Source organism: Oryzias latipes, chromosome 5 (assembly GCF_053564925.1).
Source record: "Oryzias latipes strain Hd-rR chromosome 5, Olatipes_Hd-rR_3.1".
Lineage (NCBI taxonomy): Eukaryota > Metazoa > Chordata > Actinopteri > Beloniformes > Adrianichthyidae > Oryzias > Oryzias latipes.
The window spans coordinates 24,996,362-25,019,772 of NC_136241.1; the positions used below are offsets into that span (position 1 = coordinate 24,996,362).

Sequence of the window (23,411 nt, forward strand, 5' to 3'; positions counted from 1 at the left end):
CTGATCAGATTCAGCGCACGTCTGTGAGAGGAGATGGCCGGCTGATGATGAGCTGTTAGGATAATACACTTTTAATGATGTGACTGTTGTACAGTGGGCACGCTACTTTTCATTATAGAGCTCCTTCTGGCCCACGGTGCAGCAGAAATAACACAATCTCTCTTTTTTTTTTTTTTCCATCGTTGGTATCACCCAGTGATTAGGCTTTATTGCATGAGGACCATCAACATTTTTATCTCCAACCTTTTGGATCCAACAAATCAAATTTATTTGTACCGTGTTTCCTCACAGCACATTTAGACTTTTGACCCAGTTGTTGTAAAATACACATTAGGGAAATGGAACTTTCTCATTTTAGTGACACTCTTCCCTTGAGGTGTAGATTTGGCCATGATGATGTAAGCACCTCATTCAGTTTAGCTTCATCCAATTTGAAGACATTCTGTGTTTATCCATCTGTCTGTCCCTCTCTGTTTATCCATAATTCTCTCTGTCCATCCATGTGTTCCTCTGACCATCCATCCGTTTATCTATCCGTCTGATTGTCAGCTTAATTGATATGCCTTTAATCCATCCATCCAACCATTCATATGTCTATTTGTCTGTATTGTATCCATCCATCTGTATCTTTGTATATTTGTCTGTAATTCATCTATCCATCTGTACATTTGTCTGTAATTTCATAGATCCATCCATCTGTCCATCTATCCATCCCTCTGTTTGTTGGTTATTCCACCCATCCATTTGTCCATCCATCCATTTTCCTGTAATCCATCCATATGTTTATTTCTCCATTTGTCTGTAATTTCACATATCCATCTATCCATCCCTCTATTTGTCTGTATTTCCATCTAACCATCCATCTTTCTCTCCATTCATCCATTTGTCCATCCATCCATCTATTTGCCTGTAATCCATCCATATGTCTATTTTTCTATAATCCATCCATCCATGTCTATTTGTTTATAATCCATCCATCCATGTCTATTTGCCTGTAATCCATCCATACGTCTGTTATTCTATAATCCATCCATCCATGTCTATTTGTTTATAATCCATCCATCCATGTCTATTTGTCTATAATCCATTCATATGTCTATTTGTCTATAATCCATCCATATGTCTATTTGTCTATAATCCATCCATCCATGTCTATTTTTCTATAATCCATCTATATCACTATTTGACTATAATCCATCCATCCATGTCTATTTGTCTATAATCCATCCATCCATGTCTATTTGTCTATAATCCATGCATCCATGTCTACTTGTTTATAATCCATCCATCCATATGTCTATTTGTCTATAATCCATCCTTTTGTCTATTTGTTTTATAATCCATCCATATGTATATTTGTTTATAATCCATGCATCCGTGTTTATTTGTCTATAATCCATCCATATGTCTATTTGTTTATAATCCATCCATTAATGTTTATTTATCTTTAATCCATCCATCTATATGTGTATTTGTCTATAATCCATTCATATGTCTATTTGTTTATAATCCATCCATCCACATGTCTCTTTGTGACATGACTCGTAGGATGGACAGACCCAGATGCTGAAACCCAGAACAAGGACACAAGTAGGTAAGAGGTAAGTATGAGTTTTTATTTTGACTTCCAAGAGAAATGGTTGTGGCTTGGTGTGAATCCCATGACGAACAAAGCTTCAGGCGTGGCTGGAGGTAGTACCGTGCCTCGGCAGAGCGTGGTGTTTCCACAGATATGCAGGAGTGGCTCAGACTGACTTCCACACAGGTGACACTTGGAGGCAGGAATCCTGAGGCAAGGAGAATAACGTTAGTTTCTAGGCCAGACTTAGTTTCACAAAACATGAGCAAGACTGAGACCAGGCGTAGTCACCATAAGGGGCAACGGACTGGCGTTGAATACTGGAGCTGGGTCTCCTTTTGAGCTGCAGCAGGTGATGAGGTGGATTGATCACAGTTGATGGAGTCAGGAGCAGAGCAGGAGGGGGAGGGGGGACTGACAGAGGCACCATGATACTTTGTCTATAATCCATCCATCCATAAATCTATTTGTTTATAATCCATCCATCCATGTCTATTTGTCTATAACCCATCCATATGTCTATTGGTCTATAACCCATCCATATGTCTATTGGTCTATAATACAAAAACCCATCTGTATATTTGTCCATTTGTCTGTAATACAAACTATCCATCCTTCCATTTGCCTGTAATCCATCCATCAATTTTTCTGTGATCCCTCCATTCATATACATGAGTCTGAAATCGATCTCTCCATCCATCTCTTCATATATCCAACCATCCCTTTATTAGTCTGGAATTCTATCTATTCATCCATCCCCCTTTTTGTCTGTAATTTAATCCATCTGTCCATCTGTCCTTCTATCTGTCTGTAATCCATCCATACATCCTTCTTTTTCTCTGTAGTTCTGTCCACCTAGTTCTTAATTTTTTCTGTATTTCCAGATGGGTGGATGATCCATCCATCCCTCTATTTGTGCATTTTCTAAAATTCCACATATCTCTCCATATGGTTGTCCATCAATCCATTTGTCTATTTGTCTGTAATTTTATCTATCCATCTGTCCGGCCGTTCATTCATCTATTTCTCTGTAATTCAACGTATTTATCTGTCTGGTCCCCCACCCATCTATCCATCCGTCTTTCTATCCATTCATCCATCTGTCTGTTCATAATTGCATCCATCTGTCCATCTATTCATTAATCTATTTGTCTGTTTGTTAATTCTTCTGCAAATTAATCAATCATTTCATCCAGTTACACATCCATCTTTCCTACATTCCATCTATCCATTGTCTTATATTTGGACATTTAGTGAAACTGCTTCATTAATGTTCTCTCTTGACCAACCATGAAGGGTTTTTCTGTTGGCCCATCATGAGTTGGTCCACTACACGACTCATCAGCTTTCATGGTGATGGGCAACCAGGACACAACTTTTACTCAACTGTACAGCACAATTTCGATCTATACTCATCTATAATTCTTCTTCAGTCTTTACGTCATGCATTTTATTTGGAAATTGATTTCTATTTTCACACAAATGGCAACAGCTATAAAATGAAACGCAGTTTTGTTGAGGAAATAGCTTTTCCAAAGGAGACCAAATAGACAATTGGACTGTAAAAACTGGTTCACAGTTATGACAGAGTGGTCATCCTTACAGTCTCAGCTTCTGGCAGACCCCCGAATTTTGTTAAAAGGTAGCAGCGGTTTGTCACTGGTGGGCATTTTCTGTTTTTAAGGCCCATTCTCCTCTGTTTACCACGTTGTCTCTTATCCGCCTTTTGTTCAGTTGAAAATGGTCATTACGAACCTAAAGATTTTTCCTTTTTGATTGGTGTGCTGCATGTGTTTTTGCCGTGCACTTTGAATGCATACAAGCATGTAATTTGTCAGGGTTTTTTTTCTCTAAACAACAGGGGCGCTCATTAAAGAAAGGTTATCTTCTGTAAAACTTTACTTTCACCCTCCTAACCAGCCTTCCTGGAGATTCACGCCATCCCTTTTTGGTGAGTCGCTGTGAATAAAAGCGTCTGATAAACAACTAATGATGCACTCGCACAAGAATATGGCTGTAATGCTAAAAGTAGCGTGCCCAATGCCGTGGGTTGGTCCTTGTTGACGTCTTTTTCATAACCATAAGGAGCCAATCATGCTTTTATTTTTTTTTTTTACGAACTTTACAACAAAGCTGGGTTGATTTCATTTTGAAAAAGTTTTTTAAGAAACTGTACACATATTCAAAGCCACAGAGAGCCCAGTTTGTGTTTGACAGTATTTCTTTCATCATTAACATCAGCAGTGGTGTTAATCTTATTAGTTTGCAACCTCACATGTGCCTTAAGAGATATTTAACTTTGAGCGTTTGGCGGCTCGCTACAACGACCGGAAGACTCAGGAGGACTCGCTGCTAAATATTTGTAAAAAGTCTCCAATTTATCATCATCAAAGGACAGAAAACAGCTCAACAAGGACAGATCTCTCGAGCACGAAACTTAGTTTAATTAAAACACGTTTAATGTGTGTTTGCATGAAAGTCTGACGTCTGGATCCAAGGAAAAGCCGGGAACTGCACACCTCTGACAAGGAATAGTGGGAATAATTATAATAAATTGTATTTTTATGGGCACCTTTCTTAAACCTCAAGGTTGCCAAACAGGAATAAAAGCACAAATTTGAAAACACAAATGTTAAGTTTTAAAAGTAAAAAAAAAAAAAAAACTGTGCATTGCAATTAGGAAGACTAAGCTAGTCGGAAAATATGATTTTTTTTTTAGGCCGGGGATGAAGTGAAGGAGTGAGTCCAAAATCTGAGGATCAGGGTGGAGGGAGTTCCAGAGTTGTGGGGCAGAGCGACTGAATGCCCTGCTCCCCATGGGGACAAGAGGGAACATTGGCAGAGACGGTGGATGTTCTGAAGGTGAAACTCCAAAGGCGGTCAGGTTAACGTTAACCTGAGAAGTAAAGGAGAGAGGGCTGTCTAGGATGACACCAAGGCTCCCAACTTATGGGGAAGGGGGGAAATAAATAATAATAAGAAGAAGAATAATAATACATTTTATTTATATGGCGCCTTTCTGGGCACTCAAGGTCGCCTCAGAGGACAAAAGTATGTAAAAACATAAACATACAACAATAAAACTCCAGAACACAAAATAAGTTAACAGTTAAAAACAGCAATTTAAATATTATGAGCTAAAAGCATGACGGAAAAGGTGAGTTTTGAGGTGTTTGGAAAACTGAGAGAGTGAGTCCATATTTGGTAGATCAGAGGGGAGGGAGTTCCAGAGTTGTGACGTAGAGTTGCTGAATGCTCTACCCCCCCCCTCATGGTAATTAGACATGTTCGTGGAACAGCCAGTCGAAGGGAGGAAGAGGATCTGAGGGAGCGAGTGGGGGTAGCAACTGTTAGGAGCTCTGAGAGATACAGAGGGGCAAGGTTGTGGAGGGCTTTGAAGGTTAAAATGAGGATTTTGTAAGTGATCCGGTGAGGTACTGGTAGTAAAGGAGTTGTCAAAGGGGATGACAAAGTTATTTGGTTTACTGAGAGTAGAGGTGGTGCTTGATGATGCATTTTGTTGTTCCTGCACAACATATCTATAATAAAAGGGCATAAAGTCATACAAAAAAGATTGGGAAAACGCACAAGATATAAAAACATACCACTTTTAATTGGTCGACTTTTGGCACATCCCTTTAGGCATTGCCACATGGTTGGCAGAGTTTTTTTTTCCACCGGATGCCCTTCCTGACACAACCATGTATTTTATCTAGGAAGGGGACCAGCACCCAGACTTGGCCCCCCTTGTGGCTACATAGTTAGGCAGTAGTGTGTAGGGTTTTGCCCAGCCTTATTGCGCCTCTTGGGAAGCATACCCTGGTTTCCCATGCACCAGTCCTGCACACAGCTAAATGAGCTATCCAACAAAATGTTTAAGTAGTTACTTTCCACAGTGTTTGAGCTTCTCAGCTGATAAGAGAAAGTGGTAGGAAACTCACAGTGCATCCATTAGTCTTGTTTGTTTGCTCAAAAAAAAAAGTGTTTTTTCTTGACCAACACTGCAGGCAAACAGAGTTTTGATGATAGTTTTGATGCTTTTGGCTCTAAACCTGTCTGTCACTGTCAGCACACATGGGTCCTACTCTGTTGTTTTGGGGGCCGAAATGGTCGGTGGAGTTGGGCGAGCAGGAAGGCAAACAAGGCCTCGGAAGGCTTGTTGCTGTGGGCGACTCTCAGAAAGTAACAGGATCCAGCTGATCCATGGAAAAGGTTGATCGTCTGCACAGAAAGGTGGGCGCTGTCCGCAGCTAACACAGCAGAGCAAAGGGTCATCGCTCCCACACTGTGCACAAGAAAATTACTGTTTCCAGAAATGAGGGAGAGGGAAACTTTAAAGCTTCATTAAAATATTTAAAGCCCCCTAAAGTGTTGGGGGTTTCATGTTCGATATTACATTTATTTTCCTTCAAAATATTGAAAATATTTTACCATCATCGCCTTTCACGGTCTCGCCATTTCTCAAATTTTGTTCAGTTCAATTTTTCATGTTTTTTTCTGCCTCCTGATTGGCTGACGATCTTGTCAATCAATCTCCTCTGTGTTGTGTCTTCTGTACAAAATGCGATTTTTATTCTAGAATACTGGATTAATTGTGTTATGAAAGTTTGAACATTTGGAGTTTAAACAGGAGAGAAAAGTGTTAAAATGTTCATATATGTCTGAGAAATGTGTGGAAAGTATTTTTTGAGGGGTTTTACAGACTGAAGACATCTAGAAATCTAGAAGAACATTGTCCTGACTACAAGCAGCCGAAATGATCTTTCCCCGTGGGGTGGCTGGGCGTTTCCTAATATATAATAATATATTAGGTTTCCTAATATATAAATAGAGCCGCTGCTCCACCACATCCAGAGGAGCTAGTTGGGGAGGCGCTTGTATATGGTCCAGATGCCTACTGGACGCCTCCCTGGGGAGGCGTTCCAGTCGTGTCTCACTGAGCAAAGTCCCCGGGGAAGACCCAGGACACGCTGGAGAGATTAGGCCTGGGAACGCCTCGGGGTCCCTCCAAAGGAGCTGGAGGAAGTGGCGTGAGGGAAGGAAGTCTGGGCATCTTTGCTTAGACTGCTGCCTCTGCCACCCGGTCCCAGATGAACAGAGGAATTTGGATGGATAAAGTACAACGGTCAACCTCTGATCAGAAGATTGGAGGATGGCATCTCACCATGCAAGTGTCCTTGGGCAAGACACTGAACCCCACATTGCTCCTGGTGGTTATAGGTTGGCGGCCAGTGTTCGGCAGCGGCTGTGTGTGTGTGTGCATGGCTGTAAAGCACTTTGAGGGGTAAAGTCTTCAAAGTTAAAATCAATCCTTTAAAAATTAAAGACTTTTATAAACTATGCTAAATGAAGAAGGCCTCTTGTCCAGCACATTTTAGCTTGATCAGACAGACAAGAGCAGCTTTTTCAGACAGTCAACCTTGTGCTGTTTCCTTTCGTAAAACGTAGCAGAAGCTGCATCATATTCATTCGGAGAGCAGCACAGCATTTTCCCCCTGCAAAGCAAAACCCAAGGCCCGGCTTTCACTGCTTTTATCCTGCAAAAGCGCCCGATGAATTTGCTTGTGGGTCGCCCCAAATTCATTTATTTTACCACATTTAAACGGAGGACACTGGGCGGGCAGAGATGGTTTCAGCCTATCATTTCTGAAGCTGAAGACAAATAAGCACCCAGGTGCTGCTTTCAGTGCCACGTCTGCTCCTGTGGAAGTAAAATGCTCCCGTTGCAGCCGGGTGGAGGTGTTATTGCTCTGTCGCTTCTGCCTAACAGCTTTTTGTCCTAAAATGCTCAAACCAGACTCTGCAGGAGAGCATGTTAATGCACGGATGTGACAGCTTGCTGATGAAAACATTTGATCAATTTACGTTGTAAATTCTTTACAACAAAACCCTTTTTGTTGATTTTTTTTCTAGAAGTTTTTAGTAAAAATTTACTTTTTTTTATTTCAAACCCAAACACAAAATGAAAGTAAGCCCAAGAGTTCAAAATAATTACACAAAACAATGTGCTTTAAAAAGAAGTGGGTAGAAGAAAAATCTGGTATGATCCCATCAGCCTATCTTATGTAGTTTCTACTTCTACATTTCTACTTTTCAAATTACCTTCTGTATAGCACATTTGCGAACATGGCTCACATGTAGCAGTGTTGACTGTTATATTATTTTTGGTTTTTTTACGTTTTAGTAACAAGGTACAAAGGTAGTCTGCCATCTTTCGGTGGGTGTAGTGTCTCTGCCCCAAGTGGAGGAGTTTAAATATCATGGGGTCTTGTTCACAAGTGAGGGAAGACCGGAGCGTGAGATCGCTCCGGTCAGGCGGATCGGAGCGGAGTCCATAGTTATGCGCTCGCTGTATCGGTCCGTTGTGGTGAAGAGAGAGATGAGCCAGAAAGCAAAGCTCTCAATTTACCGGTCGATCTTTGTTCCAATACTCACTTATGGTCATGAGCTCTGAGTCATGACAGAAAGAACGAGGTCCCGAATACAAGCGGCTGAAATGAGCTTCCTCCGTAGGGTGGCAGGGCGCTCCCTTAGAGATAGGGTGAGACGCTCAGTCACCCGTGGAGAGCTCGGAGTAGAACCGCTTCTCCTCCACATCGAAAAGGAGCCAGTTGAGGTGGCTCGGGCATCTAGTCCGGATGCCTCCTGGACGCCTCCCTGGAGAGGTGTTCCGGGCATGTCCCACTGGGCGGAGGCCCCGGGGAACGCCTGGCTGGCCTGGGAACACCTCAGGGTCCCCCCAGATGAGCTGGAGGAAGTGGCCGGGGAGAGGGAAGTCTGGGCATCTCTGCTTAGACTGCTGCCCCCGCGACCCGGTCTCGGATAAGCGGAGGAAGATGGATGGATAACAACGTTGGGAGCTAGCAGAGACACGGTAACTTTTTCCTTTTTGTTTTTTTTTCATGTTCCAAACAATGTTGGGAGTAACCCGTTTTGTGAAAACACTAATGCTTCTAATGTGGCTAACGTGTAGCGTGTTACCAACAAGTTTTAGAGTTACTGTGAACACAATTTTAAAAAGTCTGACACTCCTGTGTAATGCACCTTTTATAGGACATAATTACGAAAATAGACCATTACTTTACGGTGCATCTTATTCTCCGGTGCACCCCCTAGTGTGCAAAATAATGGTAATCCTACTTCATCCGGCAATGGATAAAACTAGAAGTAAACTCTCAACATTTTCCCTTTCAAAGTTAAAATCATAGTATATAAAATGATTCCATTAGTGACTCAATTAAAGCATGAGTTGCTAATAAGCAGCTGTGAGCTGCAGCCTGCAGGCGTGGAGGGGTAATTACAGTCAGCACAGGGCAGCAACACAAAAGGGGGTCGGCCCTCGGCCCGGCTCCACCGCCCCTCCAGTGTTTGGGTGGAAGCTCAGCGCGGCAACAAGCTGCCTCTTTCTGCCGCGGTCCCCTAATGAGGAAGGCGACCGTCAACAGGCGGCTACGGTGCATCGCCAGCCGGCTGGGGGCTGCCCTGCTTCCCTCCCCCTGGGGCCCACCACTCTCTTTACACTGCTTGCACCCATTAATCAAATAAGACTTTTTTTGTTTTGTTTATTAATTATTATTTATTTATACTGCTCTCTCTTTTTATTCAGCACTTTAGAGAAGCGAGCATGACAGCGTAATGATTGGGAGCTCGACTGGTCTTGCTAACGAGGCTAAACCAGGAGGTGATTGTGTTTCTCTGCTGTAATTAGTCATTGGCAGCTGCAGCAGCGTAACAGACACACGTCAGTGCATCAACACGTCATGTCGTCTGTAAAATCAGCTATGAAAGGCTTATTCTTCTCCCTCAAACTCTTCAGACATGACCTTTCTTCTTTACTGTGGTCTATTTTGATTTTAAAAAGTAATAAAGGAAGCTGAGCTGTCGCTACTCATGAATGTTTCGGTTTAAAGTCCCACTCTGATCGTCTTTTGATCTGTTTTTAAAGCATTTGGTTATTTTTTTTAATTACGATTATGTCGTTTTTGGCCAAAATCTTAGCCAAAGTCTTTTTCTATGACGTAGTTTCTGCTGTAGTTCATTAGAAATTCGCCTCTGAGTTCTTGGCTGGACTGTTGGTGCGGAGTCTTCCCTCATTTCCCATCATATATGTGTTGACACGCTCTCCTGCTAGCTGACAGCCCCTCACAACCCCAAGCTAACACTACCGGTGCAAGGTAGACGAGGAAAACGAATGGAGAACAGAAGCACGTATAGGTTTAGCACCTATGTCGCAGCTACAGGATTTTTCTAACAATATTTTGTTTTCTACTCCTGATTCACATTGGTTTGAATAAAGAAAAGCAATTTTAAGTTAAATTTTCTCTATACATGTCCTCAATCATCAGAAAAATCCTACAGCAACACGACAGAAATACCCAAAACACCATTTTCACTGAAGTGGGTCTTTAAAAAAAAAAGAAAAGGCAGAAAAAATGAAGAAATAGCAGCATTGGTGCTCCAAAATCTTCCATTCAGTTTTTAATAAATCCTGGAATGTTGGTTCAACGCTACGGCAGCGTCTCTGCTGCCAGTCCACTGATTTTACAAGTAACCTTCAAGCAAAACAAGCTGTTTACTATAAGATGACTTTTCAACTGCCTGCAACCAAATTGACTGACTGTACTCAACGTTTAACTACAATTTCTTTTTTTGATAGCTTTTTTTTTTTTTGCAACAGTTGGTATTCAGTTAACAACTTTCTTCTCTAAACATCTGTTGTTTTTCAGAGGATTCTGGCAGATCCATGATGAGATCGCTGCAGTTTTTAATAGGGAGACGATTATTACTGACATCAAAGGACATTTTTCCACCTGAAACGTGCAGATGTAACGTTTTATTCAACTTTAATCATAAATCCTGGCTTGTTTACAATTTGCAAAAACTTCAGTGCAAACTGTGGATGAAAATCTCATGCACACAAGATATCATCCAGTTTCTTTAGAGATCTGATTTTTTCAAGGGACCATGTACACAGGATAACCAGGTGTCCTAATCCGAAAGCCTTCATCAGATTAGGAAAAATCAGATCAAAGTTTTTTCAGGATAACTTCAAAGCTGATCACTTTCCGTAATTTTGCAGGCACGTTTTTTAAGGTACTATCATCAAAACGTAATGAAACTCTTTTTTTAAGTTTTTCTTTTTCCTTATTTAGTTTTTTGGGTTATGAATGTTTATCTTTGACAAAACAATACAATATCCCGAGATGTTAATTTCTCCTTAAAAAAAAACACAAATGGTAGAGCAGAATGAGCTAAACGAAGTCCAGTCAAGTACATTAAAGGCCTTCGAGGGGGCTTCATTTTCCTAATGATTATCCAACATAAATTAATTTTTGCCATTATTTCTAATTTTGCTCAGCTGGTTCACTTAGTAGAGCCTCTTAAGGTCTCCACTGTAAGACCACTCCATCAAGTTGCATTGAAGTGACACTTCCTCACACACATAAGAGCATTAAGGCACATTTGAAGTTATTTTCTAACTATATCTAGATGTATTTTCCATTTTTTTTCTCAATTAAGACCCTATTTACAGAATATGTGCTCCTGTGCATAACTGTTGTCAGTTTGCGGGTAGGGGGCTGGATTAGCTGCTTTTTATTTTCACTTTGGCCACAGAATCTGCAGACATGGATGTGAAAATGCCAAAACCAGGAAATGCCCTGCATGCAAATGCCTTGTCAGCTTTTCAAAAAAGATTAAAGACGGCATTAAACCCCCTTTTATGTATTTGAATACAATTTGAACATCCCTTATGGTTAGATAAGGGATGTCTGGGGGCAAGAGAGGTGCATACTAGTATGGGGCACGCACGATATATCAAGTTTGTAGACCGCTCGGCGATCCCTTGTGGCGAAATTGTTCATGCACATTTTTTTCCTCCAGGCACACGTCGTGCAACAGGTCACAGTTAACACTTTTACAACACGCAAGGGTGATGAGGGTGAGACACATGGGTGTCGTAGGGATGTATCTTTTTATTTAACCTTACTCGTTAGCATTGTTTACATTTAAATCTATAAAAAAAGAAAAACAAGTGATCAAAAAAATATGACTGTAGAAATCAAGGCAAAATTCCAAACACAAAATCCCAATTCCAACAAAAAGTGGAATCAAAAGAAAAATTTCGGAAAACAAAAGTAATTTTCAAAAATCAAAATGATTGATGTTGGCCATCACTGATTGGGTGATGATGTCTCTCCATCTAATCCATTCAACCTAAAATCAATTGGCATGAATCGATACAGGAACCGGTCTGTACTAATCATATGCAAACATGAAAGGTGAAAATCATCCAATCAGTGATGTTCCATAGTACCTACCTTTTCTGGTTTCGATTTCTGGAAATTACCTTTATTTGATATTTATTTTATTTCATGTTTTTGGAATTGAATTTTTTTTTCTTAAATGTAACGTTGTTTTTTATTATTTGTTTTGCTTTTTAAAATGCAGTTGTGATCTTTAATGTGTTTTTTTTTCGTAGGGTTGCCTAACCCGCAGACAGCCCAGATCTAGCATGCAACTTACATCAGCCTTCCAAATACGTCACAATATACTTACCACCACTGCAACCATGGTATGCTCCTTTTTCATGACATCTTTTGTGTTTGCTCCACTGCCAAACATTGTTGCCAATCTGGGGTTCAGTGTCTTGTCAGAGATGCACTACGGTTGCATGAGCCTGAAGGGAACTCCAAGACACACTTGGGGTTTTCTCTACTTCTCCCTACAACCCTCCTAGGATCCGGATAAGACCCACAGCACCCGTACAGGTTTAAATGCTCATGTTAAACCAGTTTTTTTTACAATTTTCAGAAGAAAGGTCAATTTAGCTACAAGGATCTCTAAACTGTTTTTGCATCTCGCAAATGTCATTGGTGGAAAGCGTTCCAAGAGATGAGTCCTTTTTCACCATTTATTTGTCGGAGTCAGAAAGAAAACTGACTGAATCAGCCGTTCAGCATTCGTGTTTTGTTAGTGGCAGGTCTAGAACGTCACGCCAATCCTTCAGCTGAATTCACACCGGACTCAATTCACGTATGAGTGGCGTCAAGTTTCAATGTAAAGCTAATGTACAGACGCCATCTGAGGTCCTGCGGTGCGTCGCTTCTTGGGTGGCAGATGTGGCGAGGTTGACGCGCCCTGGGACTCAGCTTTGGGCACGTGACGTTTTCAGTGACTCGATCAGCAGCTAGAAAAAACATTTCCAATATGGCTGTTCGATGCGATGATTTTCGTCTTGAACTTCCATCCATTTTCTTAGCCCGCTGGGGACGCGGGGGTACCAGAGACTGTCCTGGTTACTGTTGGGCTTAGGTGTGGGACACCCTGGATAGGTCGGCAGCCGGTCACAGGTCCCATGGAGCTGGAGCTCAACGGCAGCTACAACAGCTGAGCTCGCTACCCTGGGTGGCTGAGCTTGCTCACTGCAGCTTAGGGCTCCTTAACCTTAAGATATTTTTCTTGTTTTCATCGAGACAACAACAAAAAAATCTTCCAGTTTGATTCAGTTTGATTCAGTTTGATAACAGAAAGTCTTCAAACTGGGACACAGAAACACGAAAGTAGCGGCGGAGAGACTGAATGATCTTATGAACCCAGACATGCAAACCCGATTACAGATGTTTTGAAATAAATCTTATCTCTACATATCCTCTGTGTATCCCATGAGATATACACAGCTGTCGCTCCATGTATTGAAAACATTTGGTGGTAGCTCCTCCCACACATCTACGGTACCGTGGCGTCAAGCATATTTTTGGACCAGTGTGGAGCAGTACATTTGACACACGGCAGAAGGGTGGCGTCCGACGCCAATTTGACATGTGAAATGCATTCAGTGTAATTGCAGCTTTAGGCAGGGTGGGATAAGAGCGTCAGAGACTTACATACACAGATTAAAAGTAAACACACGTTTCGAAACATGAAACTTTGAAATAAAATCACATTTTCCAGGATTGCAGTTGAACTTCTCTTCTCTTCTGCGTTCATGGGCCCATTGTTCTTTTATGATCATCCCAACACATGTGCCTGCTCACTTCTGCATGTGTATACTGGTATATGTTTTGTGTTTGTTAAAAAATGCATACATGGGCTTGTGGGTGTGTTTATATGTGTGCACAGAAAGTGTGAGTAAATGTGTTTTTACATGTGTGTGGATGTGTGATGTGCTTTGTATGCACAAAATCCCCACCATGTGTGTGCATGTGATAATTTATGGATGACACTGATAAATACTACCTCCAGCTGTTTTCTGTTCTGTTTTGATCAGTCTTTTTTTAACCTTTGTGTTTTAAAAAAATGGCCCTCTACACATCTGGCTCCAGATTCTGAATGGGGGAAGGCTGCTGGACTTCTGTCCCAGTTGTGTCCCGATCCGTTGGACCAGCATTACACCAATTATTGTGTCCCACAGCAGTCCCACAAATGTCCCCAGGTGTGAATGTGAGTGTGTATGTGATTGTGGCCCTACGATGGACTGGCGACCGGTCCAAGATGTCCCCTGCCCCGTGACCCCAAAAGGGACAAACTGGGTTTAGAAGAAGAATGAATAAATAAAAAATATATTAGGTCATTGAGTGGAAAATCTGCCTTTTGCACTAACTTACATGTTTGTCTGGTTGCTATAAAAACATTTTGACTTTATTATCATTCTTTTGGTCACATTTCAATTCTGGTTTATTGTCAGAGGAATTTGAAAACGTTTAACATTTTTTCTCCTCTTTGAGGGGGTTTCAGGTCAGAGATGAAGCAGCAGATTTCAGAAAGAATTCCAGAAATCCAGCTTCATCCTGCAGCTGAAGCTGTTTGGGATGCGAGCTGTTGGGGGGGAGGGCTGCTGGGTGGCGTTGCCAACATCTGTAAAAGTGGTCAGTGTGTGCGCGCTCACCCCGCAGAGCGTCGGGTGCCAAATTTGGCGGCTGCCGGCAGATGGTGTGGGGTGTGACATTAGACCGGGCATTGACACATGGCTCGGTGTGAAGCTGCTGTGAATGTGAGGGGAGTTCAGAGATCTTCACTGTGGGGCTTGGCATCCGCATCGAGGAGGAGTACAATCGTGTTTGCATCACCAGCTCAGCCTCAGACGGAGCTCCTCCAGGTCCTCAGGGGGAAAGATGTTGTGCTTTTTCCTCTCTTAAAATAATCCAAACTGAGAGGGCTTTCGCTGCTCCATTTCTCTTTCTGGACCGAACTGCATTCCAGGGGTTTAAATATAACTGAATGAATAAGTGAGCTCTCATTATTTAGCCTGAGAAAACCGGAGTTTACGTTTCTGCCTCATGATAAATCTGTTGCTGCCAATCCTTCCTCATAGTTTCTTTGAAATTGTGTTATTTATGCAAAATAATCATCTTGGAGTTTATTTTTGATGCTAAAAACATCTTGTTGCACAAGTGTTTTCTTTAACTCCTAATTGCCAAATCAATCACTTTTTTTTAAAGGGACTTTGGTGATAAATTCAAGAAAACATGGCTGACAAATTTTCCTCTTTTTGTGCACAAAGAATTAAAAATATTTAACTTTTTAGCCCTTGTGTTATCTTAGATGACCCCACCCTTATACTGACGTGTTATTCCTACCATGACAAAGGTGGATAAAGGTGGAAAGATTTTATGTAATTCATGGACACCAGTGAAGATCACAAATCATTGAAGAAAAAAGGTTCAGCGCACTGTCTAGTCGGTCTAGATGACCCAACTCCCAACGTTAAAGTGCCTAGGATAGCACAAGGGTTACGTGAATAAAAAAAACATGAAGATTTTCAGCAAAGTGGTTTGGAGTATTAAAAATCCAACCAAGAGAGGGCGACAGAGACAAGAATTGAAGACAGAGATTTTTAAGAACTTTAAAATTGTATTTTGTTCTATTTTACACTAGAGGGCGGAAAGGTACAACTTTAGAAAAACAGTTTGAGGAGGCAGTCAAGTCCTTAGACCATCATAAATAATATTTTATAAATCTAAACATATTTATCATTATTATTTTAAGACTAAAATAAGTGATAAAAATTTAATTTGTTGCAGAACCTTGATTACATTAAAGAAATTTGTTTTTTCCCCGAAGATATTGTGGTTGTTATGTTTTTTTATAAACCATCTATGCTTCATGTACATTTCAGAAACATTGGTCAACTCTAGTATTTTTGGATCCTTAAGCAGGAATTAATTTGCACTAATACAAGGATCTGTTTGGACCACATAATAAAACATTATGAGACTAAATAATTTGGTATCCTTGGAGAAAAGCCCATAGCTTAGTTTACATTTTCATTCATTCCTTCATTCATTCATTCATCTTCTTTACCGTTTATTCCCTTTCGGGGCCAGGGGCTGCCGGAGCCTATCCTGACCACTTATGGGGAAGGCAAGGGGACACCCTGGGCAGCTCGCCGGTCTGTCGCAGGGTAGAATGTCCACAATCACACATCAATTCACTCTCACACTCACACCTATGGACAATTTAGAGTTGCCAATTAACCTATGAAGCATGTTTTTGGACGGTGGGAGGAAGCCGGAGATCCCGGAGAAAACCCACGCATACACGGGGAGTTTACATTTGTTTATTGAATTTTTATCCTTCCTGTTTAGTGTTTCTGTTGTAAATTTTCCGACCAAAATGAAAATAAATATTAGATCAAAACTGATCGACCGGTTTAGTTTGTCTAAAATGATCGGGTGCAGATATTTTTGCTAGGTTAACCGGAATTGTGAATAGAATTTCATCTTAGCCAACTGTCAAGCTAACTATATTTATGTCAAGAATGTTTTTTGTATTTTTTTTATCAATAAATGTCTGTAACTAAAAAATGTTTCACTCAAAAAAATACCTGAGTTGTAAAAATCAGCATTCCTAATGTTGTTTTTTTACTTTTAACTGTTTTAACCTTCTTTTATCTGTTTTAAGCTTCAACTGGTCACATTTTGGGTGACTGAATCATAAATAAACTTCCAAGATGCCATAATCCCTTAGACTTCTATTGAGAAATAAACAGTTATTACTTTGTCATTCTATTTGTCAGAATAACCATTCTTCCTCTACAGTCTTTTTTTTACATCTTGCTAATTCACATTCTTATGATAGTTCTTGTGTAGTGAAAATTATTTAAGTTAACTGGCTAATCAGATGCCTCAGTGAAAGCATGTGGTGTCTGCTGACCCCCCATGTCAAACGTTCGAAGCGTTTCGTGTAGCCTGTTACAAGTGGTAGGGGTGTGGCCTTCCAACAAACTAACTCCTGATTGGTGAGAGTGATTACCATAAAAACAACGACTCCGACATTTTCTGACTCCACCATGGTGCTCTACGTAAAATGGCGACTGAATTAACTACATTTCTTTGGAGCTGGAAGGGAATTATTTCTTTCGATGACGTCACACTTGCCCGGTCCAGGTTTCATATACAGTCAATGAACATGACATAAGAGTGTCAGTTTATTCGATTATGTGAGTCTTTGAAAATAAATTCAGGTGAAATTACATCCTTTTTTATTCTGAAGTGAAGGTTATGGGCAGAGGAGGGGGCAGTCTGGGTGGCAGATGAGGTTTTGTGAGGGAAGTATTTTCATCAGAGCTTCATCTGATCACAAGGAGGCACAACAGAAACTCGATTACTGGAAAATGGAAGTCCTTGGTCATGTGACAGTGAGAGTGTGTGTGGTGGTGGTGGTGGTGGTGGTGGGGGGGGGCATGACTCCACCATGATACCATCGAGTCTCCCTTTATTTCGCCTGATGAGGAAGAGATGTCGCACTGCCGCGAGCAGCCCGAGGGCATGCTGGAGTCATCTGCCTGTCAGACACAATAACGGGAAGTTTCACTGCTTTAAGTGAATAAATGAATGAATGAATGGATGGATAGATGAAAGAACGGATGAATGGAAGCCTGGTGGATCCATCAGTTTCACAATGAAACCAGTCAAGGGGCTGATAAAGGACGAGAATGCATTAACTTTTTGTACCAGATAAAGGCTCTGTGCTGCTGATAAGCTGTTCACTGTATATGGACACTGTTTTAACTAGTAACCATTAAATTTGTTTATTAAATTATACATTTTAAGTAAAAAAAAAAAGAAATTGGGTCAAAACTTAAAAAAAAAAAATACTTAAAAACTTTCAAAAACTGCCCCTTTAAATGTGTTGCCATGACGATAGACTTTTTTTAAAGCTGAATCTTAAACTTTTTAAATGGCATGCTCCATGTTCATACTGAGACAACAAGTAAGGGTTAATGGCTGACGAAGTGTGCATTATTACTTTTTAACGCACGCCGTGGAAGCCTGACCCGTCTGACACGAAGTGCGTTAAAAAGTGATAACGCACACTTCAAAGGCCATTAACCCGCTTATACCATGGTCACTTACAAAAGCAATGAATATTAACCAGCTTTTAGTCCTTAATTCTTGTTTTTTTCCCCAATTTGGATCGCTTTTCTCACAAAAAATGGACTATTTGTGACGTGGTGCGGCACCACCACCGCTGCAGTGAAGATTCAGCGATATATATATGCTGATCTTTCCGATGGGTTGAATAAAGCATCAATTCAGAGGGAAAGTTAATCGCTTACCGCTTGTTTTTCCCCAGATGATGAAGCAAAAGGTTGTTTTACAGAAGCCGGCGCAGTGATACAAATCATTTAAGCTAGTCGACCGGAACTTCTTTTTTCACCGTGCGGTTATCAGGTTTTAACGCATACCCAGCAGCCAATCAGAATCGAGTATTCAACCGGACCATGGTATAACCATCAATAAAGTGACAAACCCTGGAGTCATGTTACCTGCTGGGTCACATCAAGGCTCATTAAAAGTGAGTTTCAAAGGTGCGCTCACATCAAACACGATTCAAATTTGCATCTGCCGCCTTTCTTTAGACGCACATCAAATTTACTTTTCGACGCTTCTCCAAATATGTGATCATAAACTTGACGGTTCTGACCCCATGTGGGAGGAGCTACAGTCAAAAGTTTTTAGCCTCATCACTAGATTTCAGTTTCAGTTTTCGGTTTAGTTTATTTCAAACACAAATGAAAAATCAACACAGTGGTTTAGAAAAGATCTAAAACAATACAGTGTGCCTGAAAAGGAGTGGGTTGAAGAGAAATCTTGTCTGCTCCCACCCTTTTTTACAAATCCTGATGAAGTGCGTATTCAATACGCATATTGCTATTTACAGATAGGTACAAAACATTCACGGTTCAATTCTGCATGGAACTGTGCATTTGAATCAGAACTGGTCATTTTTACTCATTTGCAATTGAAACCGTTTGTTTTATTTATTAAAAAAAAGGGGGGGGCTCAGCAGCCCCTCCCACTGCTTTCAGGCAGCTCAGGGGAGTAGTTCCGTTTCATTAGTGTTTGTATTACCCTGCTTAGAATGCACGACTCCGCCGTGGGACGGTCTTTGGTGAATCTGGGGGTGGGTGCAGCAGGGCTCCACCCTTGATCCCTGGAGACACAATAGTAAGAAACAACTTTTTCAGGGTGTTTATTTTTAGAGGCTCATGCAAATCATTTGAGGCTGCTGGGAACTTGACTGCCGTGGCAGATTTATCTCCAGACCCTTTCATGACCGCTGCAGGCACACATGTGCTCACTGCAGATTATCCTTCATTTGAGATTTATAATGCCCCATCATCAGCACACCTCCGTGTCGCCGGCTTTCGGTCTGGGGATGGGTCACAGATCCAGAAACTCAGAGCAAGAGAAGATCCTCCTCAGTTCTGACAAGAGGAGCGCCCTCCAACGCTACACACCGCTGCCAGACAACGTTTAATGAGATACGGCCTGATTGCTAATTGACTTCCTGGATTCCATGATCTCCATGCCAACCAAACCAGCCTTTTCTTTTCACAGGCAAAACTGAGAAGTTTTATGTGAATAAGGGATTCGTGATTACATTCAGAGCTCATTCCAGACGGTTCCCTCGAATGTTAACAACCAAATAATAGGACAGAACCACGATTAAACAGATAAAATCTGTTGGAGGAGTATCAAGGACAGAGGCACTGTGGGGTGAGCCCATTAAAGGAGACACTGTTAGAGCAGAGAGGAGGAAGAGGAGGAGGAGGAGTGTCTGGATCCCTGCTGACATTAACATGGTCCTCTCTGTTCCCTGTCACAGTGACATAAACCAGCTCTGAACTGCTGCTGCTGGCGAGTCTGTGAATCCCCCTGACCGGTTCTCCTCCAGAAAAATCAGCTCGAGTGTCCTGCGCTGACGGGTGACAAGGATCTCCCGTCCAGGTGGAAAACCCACTGCAGAAGACGTGTGTGTGTGTGTGTGTGTGTGACACTGCGTCTGGTATGGCCTCACGATCTGCGCGCGTACACTTTTTGGCTTGTAACAAAAGGTTTTTTTCCTCTGCATGATTTGTTTTTCAGACAGAACTCGCTTGGGGTTGGCAGATAAGAAACCGGGGGTTGTGGGAGATTTCAAACTCTGCAATATTTATTCCCTCCGACTCAAAGATCTCCATTAGTTCATCTGTGTGCATTTATGTTTCTATGACAGTTTTGAAAAAAAAAAAAAATGAACCGATTCAGGATGGGACCCCAGGGTTTCATCCAGTAAACCTAACAAGTCACATGTGTCACCAGGAATCAGTGGAAAAAAATCCACTGTTATCAAACAGGTCAGAACAATCACTGAAACCAAAAATATTTTACGACATTTTGGAAAGAAAAACATCTAAAAATCATTGCAATTAATGGGATGTTGCTCAGTTTTTGTGCAGTTATCACAACACATTTTTAAAACACATTTTCAATGATATTTTGAACTACTCATAACCCCTTTTCACAAAATAATAAAAAAGAAGAATTCAAAATACATTAGTGAGATCACATCAAGTTGTGAGGAGCTTACTGCATGGAAAACGGCATCACTTTTTACTTTACTCTGTTTTGGTACCATTAACTAGAGAAACTGGATTTCTTTCCAGAGCAATTTTGTGCTGTATAATGTTCAAGCTTACTCTTTTTTTTCTTCTCAAAGCTCTATTCCAATGTTTGAAAGACCTGCTATTATAGAATTCTGGCAGAGCAAAAACCGCAACTATTCATTTCTCCTTTGTGATCACGTTTTCAACGGTTGGCACTTCCTTGTTTTTAAAAGGACGCTACACACACGTCACTACTAAACCCAACTCCCTGATTGGTCAAAGTTCAGCATTTTTGTAATTTAGCAGGCAAAAATTCCACTGGTTGAAATTCCAAGGCGCGATCAATGGACACCCGATTTGTACTTCTGGACTTAAAAACTTGTGTTACGATGCATGAATGAGAGAGTTAAACTAGTGTTTACGTGTGTTTACATACACTTCTCACTGAAAGTGGGCGCTTAAACACAAGTCGATGCAGCTGGTGTGAATGTAGCTTAACCCTTGTGCTATCCTTCGGGGTCAAGATGACCATTGACGTGTTATTCCTACCATGACAAAGGTGGATAAAGGTGAAGAGGATTTCATGTGATCCATGGAAACCAGTGAAGATCACAAATCATTGAAGGAAAAGGTTCAGCGCACTGTTAGTGGGGTCTAGGATCTATGTCAAAGTGCCTAGGATAGCACAAGGGTTAAAAGAAATACAGAATTTTCTTTTGTAACATCTGCAAAACCCAACAGATTTAGACAATAGATACATCTAAAGTCTTATACACGACTGACTGCTTTTATGGGTGAATATGGGCTGTATGGGAGATAAATGGCCAACTTTCACAGGGCATGCAAAAAAGGCAAAAAAAAGGCAAAAAATAGCAAATCCTAACTTTTCCTGTTCTTGTTTGTGTTTGACTTTTTGGATGTTTTCCAGCAAAATGTGTCTTTTTCTGCACATCCTCTGCTTTTAGGACAGAGTAATTCCCAATGAAGTGTTTTTTCACTGTTGAATTGATTTTATCATTAGCTGGAAATGTCACTTTAAATGTCACGACAACATGCTGATCATTAAGTTGTGTTGAAAGAAAAAAAAATTGATGTGACTGCTTTCAGTTTTCCACCCTTCAGAGGACAGGGAATGTCTGCCAGTTTCTCTGGAGGCTTTCAGATGAACTTTTCAGAAGCGTCTGTGTGTTTTCTGTCACTGTTTACTCAGGAGAGAAAAAAAACGAGGCTTCACAGATGCATTTTTACTGCTCTCCAACATCCTTTGGGGAGGGGTTGACTCCCATAGATCACAGCTTCAATGATGTCCTCATCAAAATGACTCAGACTGGAAGTTAAACTCTGGCCACTAATTCACAACAGAGATACACACTGTCCAAAGCAGAACATGTTTGAGACACTTTACTGTTAAAGAAAAGTGGATAAAAAACGATTCTTAATTGATTTTATGCAGTTTCATTAACTTTCAGACAGAGAAAAAAAAAACATGATGGCAAAAGAATGCAAGTAAGTCAAAATGCTACAAAAGCTGATCATGGTATCCAGACTTGGGACTTGATGTAATTCAGGAATCCATTCAATGATTGTGTTAAAGTCCCACTTCAATCATCTTTTATTCTTTTTTCAAAGTTTTCCCAGTGGTTTTTAAATTATGATTAGGATTGTCCCCTTTTAACCCTTGTGCGATCTTAGATGACCCCACCCTTACATTGATGTGTTCTCCCTACCATGACAAAGGTGGATAAAGGTGGAAAGATTTCATGTAATCCATAGACACCAGTGAAGATCACAAATCATTGAAGAAAAAAGGTTCAGAGCACTGTCTAGTGGGTCTAGATGACCCAACTCCCAACGTTAAAGTGCCTAGGATAGCACAAATGTTAAAGTGCCTAGGATAGCACAAGGGTTAAGCCAAAACGTGAAGAAAACTGTGACGTTTTCAAGGGCATAGTTTCTGTGAAGCAGCAGAAGAAGTTTGCCTTTGAGTTGTGGGAAGGTGTAAGCCTGCCCCCTTTCCCGGCTGAGATGTCATGGTGCCTCTGTCGGCTCCTCCCCCTCCCCTCTCTGCTTGGCCACTGATTCATCCCAGCTGCGCCCACTCAACTCATCACCCTGCCAGACCTACTTAAGGAGCTCCTGGATCATCATTCATCGCCAGTTCGTTGCCCCTGATGGTGCTAATCTGGTCTTATCACAGTTTCATGCCATGTATCTCTTGCTCTAGCCTTACACACCTTATCTTGTCTCCAGGACCTTCATGCCCACGAGTGGACGCCCGAATCAGTTCCTACCCGAGTGGATCATCATTCTGGACCACCTACCTCGTCACGGAGTCTTGCCCAAACGTCACGCCTCAGCTCGAGCCACAGCCGAACCTCCAGCCACGTCATGAGCAGCCGCCGAACCTCAAGTCAGGCTACAGAACCACGACAACTCTCCAGACTCGTTGCCTACCCGCCACAGCAAACTATTACAACACTGGAGCAAATAAAACCCATTAATTTCACTCACCTCCTGTCCTCCTTCCGGGTTCCAGCTTCTGGGTCTGCCTAGCTTCGCTAGCCATGATAGAACGAACTGGCCAACTTCCCGACCCAGCTGACCCGGACGATCTCCGTCAAACTGTCTCCCAGCAAGGACTATTTCTGGAACTGCTCTCCAGTGCCATAGCTCGTATCACTTCTATCCAAGAGGATCTTATCACACGTATCAAAGGTACCACTCAAACTCTTACTGAGCTAACCGAGCAATATGCCAACACTGCTACAGGACCATCCATTCTATCTTCCGGCAACAACGTTGCTTCCGCTTCCGGTTCAGACAACACACGGGAAAACTTCCGGCTACAACCCGAACCGTTTCTAGGCGACGTTGAAGCCTGTGGCGGCTTTTTACTTCAATGTCAGCTTATATTCCAGCAAGCTCCCAGGTACTATCACTCAGATCATAGTAAAATCACTC

The 23,411-nt window shown here is 41.5% G+C and overlaps 1 long non-coding RNA gene across 1 annotated transcript in view; it reads right to left on the reverse strand.

The window, feature by feature from the left end:
• Positions 1-1,585: 1,585 nt before the first annotated feature.
• LOC144992198 (uncharacterized) overlaps positions 1,586-23,411 on the reverse strand; it is a 44,197-nt gene continuing 22,371 nt past the window's right edge. Inside the window, exons 2-3 of the long non-coding RNA XR_013656073.1 lie at positions 18,934-19,015; positions 1,586-1,787 (exon numbers count right to left, since the gene is read on the reverse strand). This is a non-coding gene — a long non-coding RNA (uncharacterized LOC144992198). The remainder of the gene's footprint in view (positions 1,788-18,933; positions 19,016-23,411) is intronic.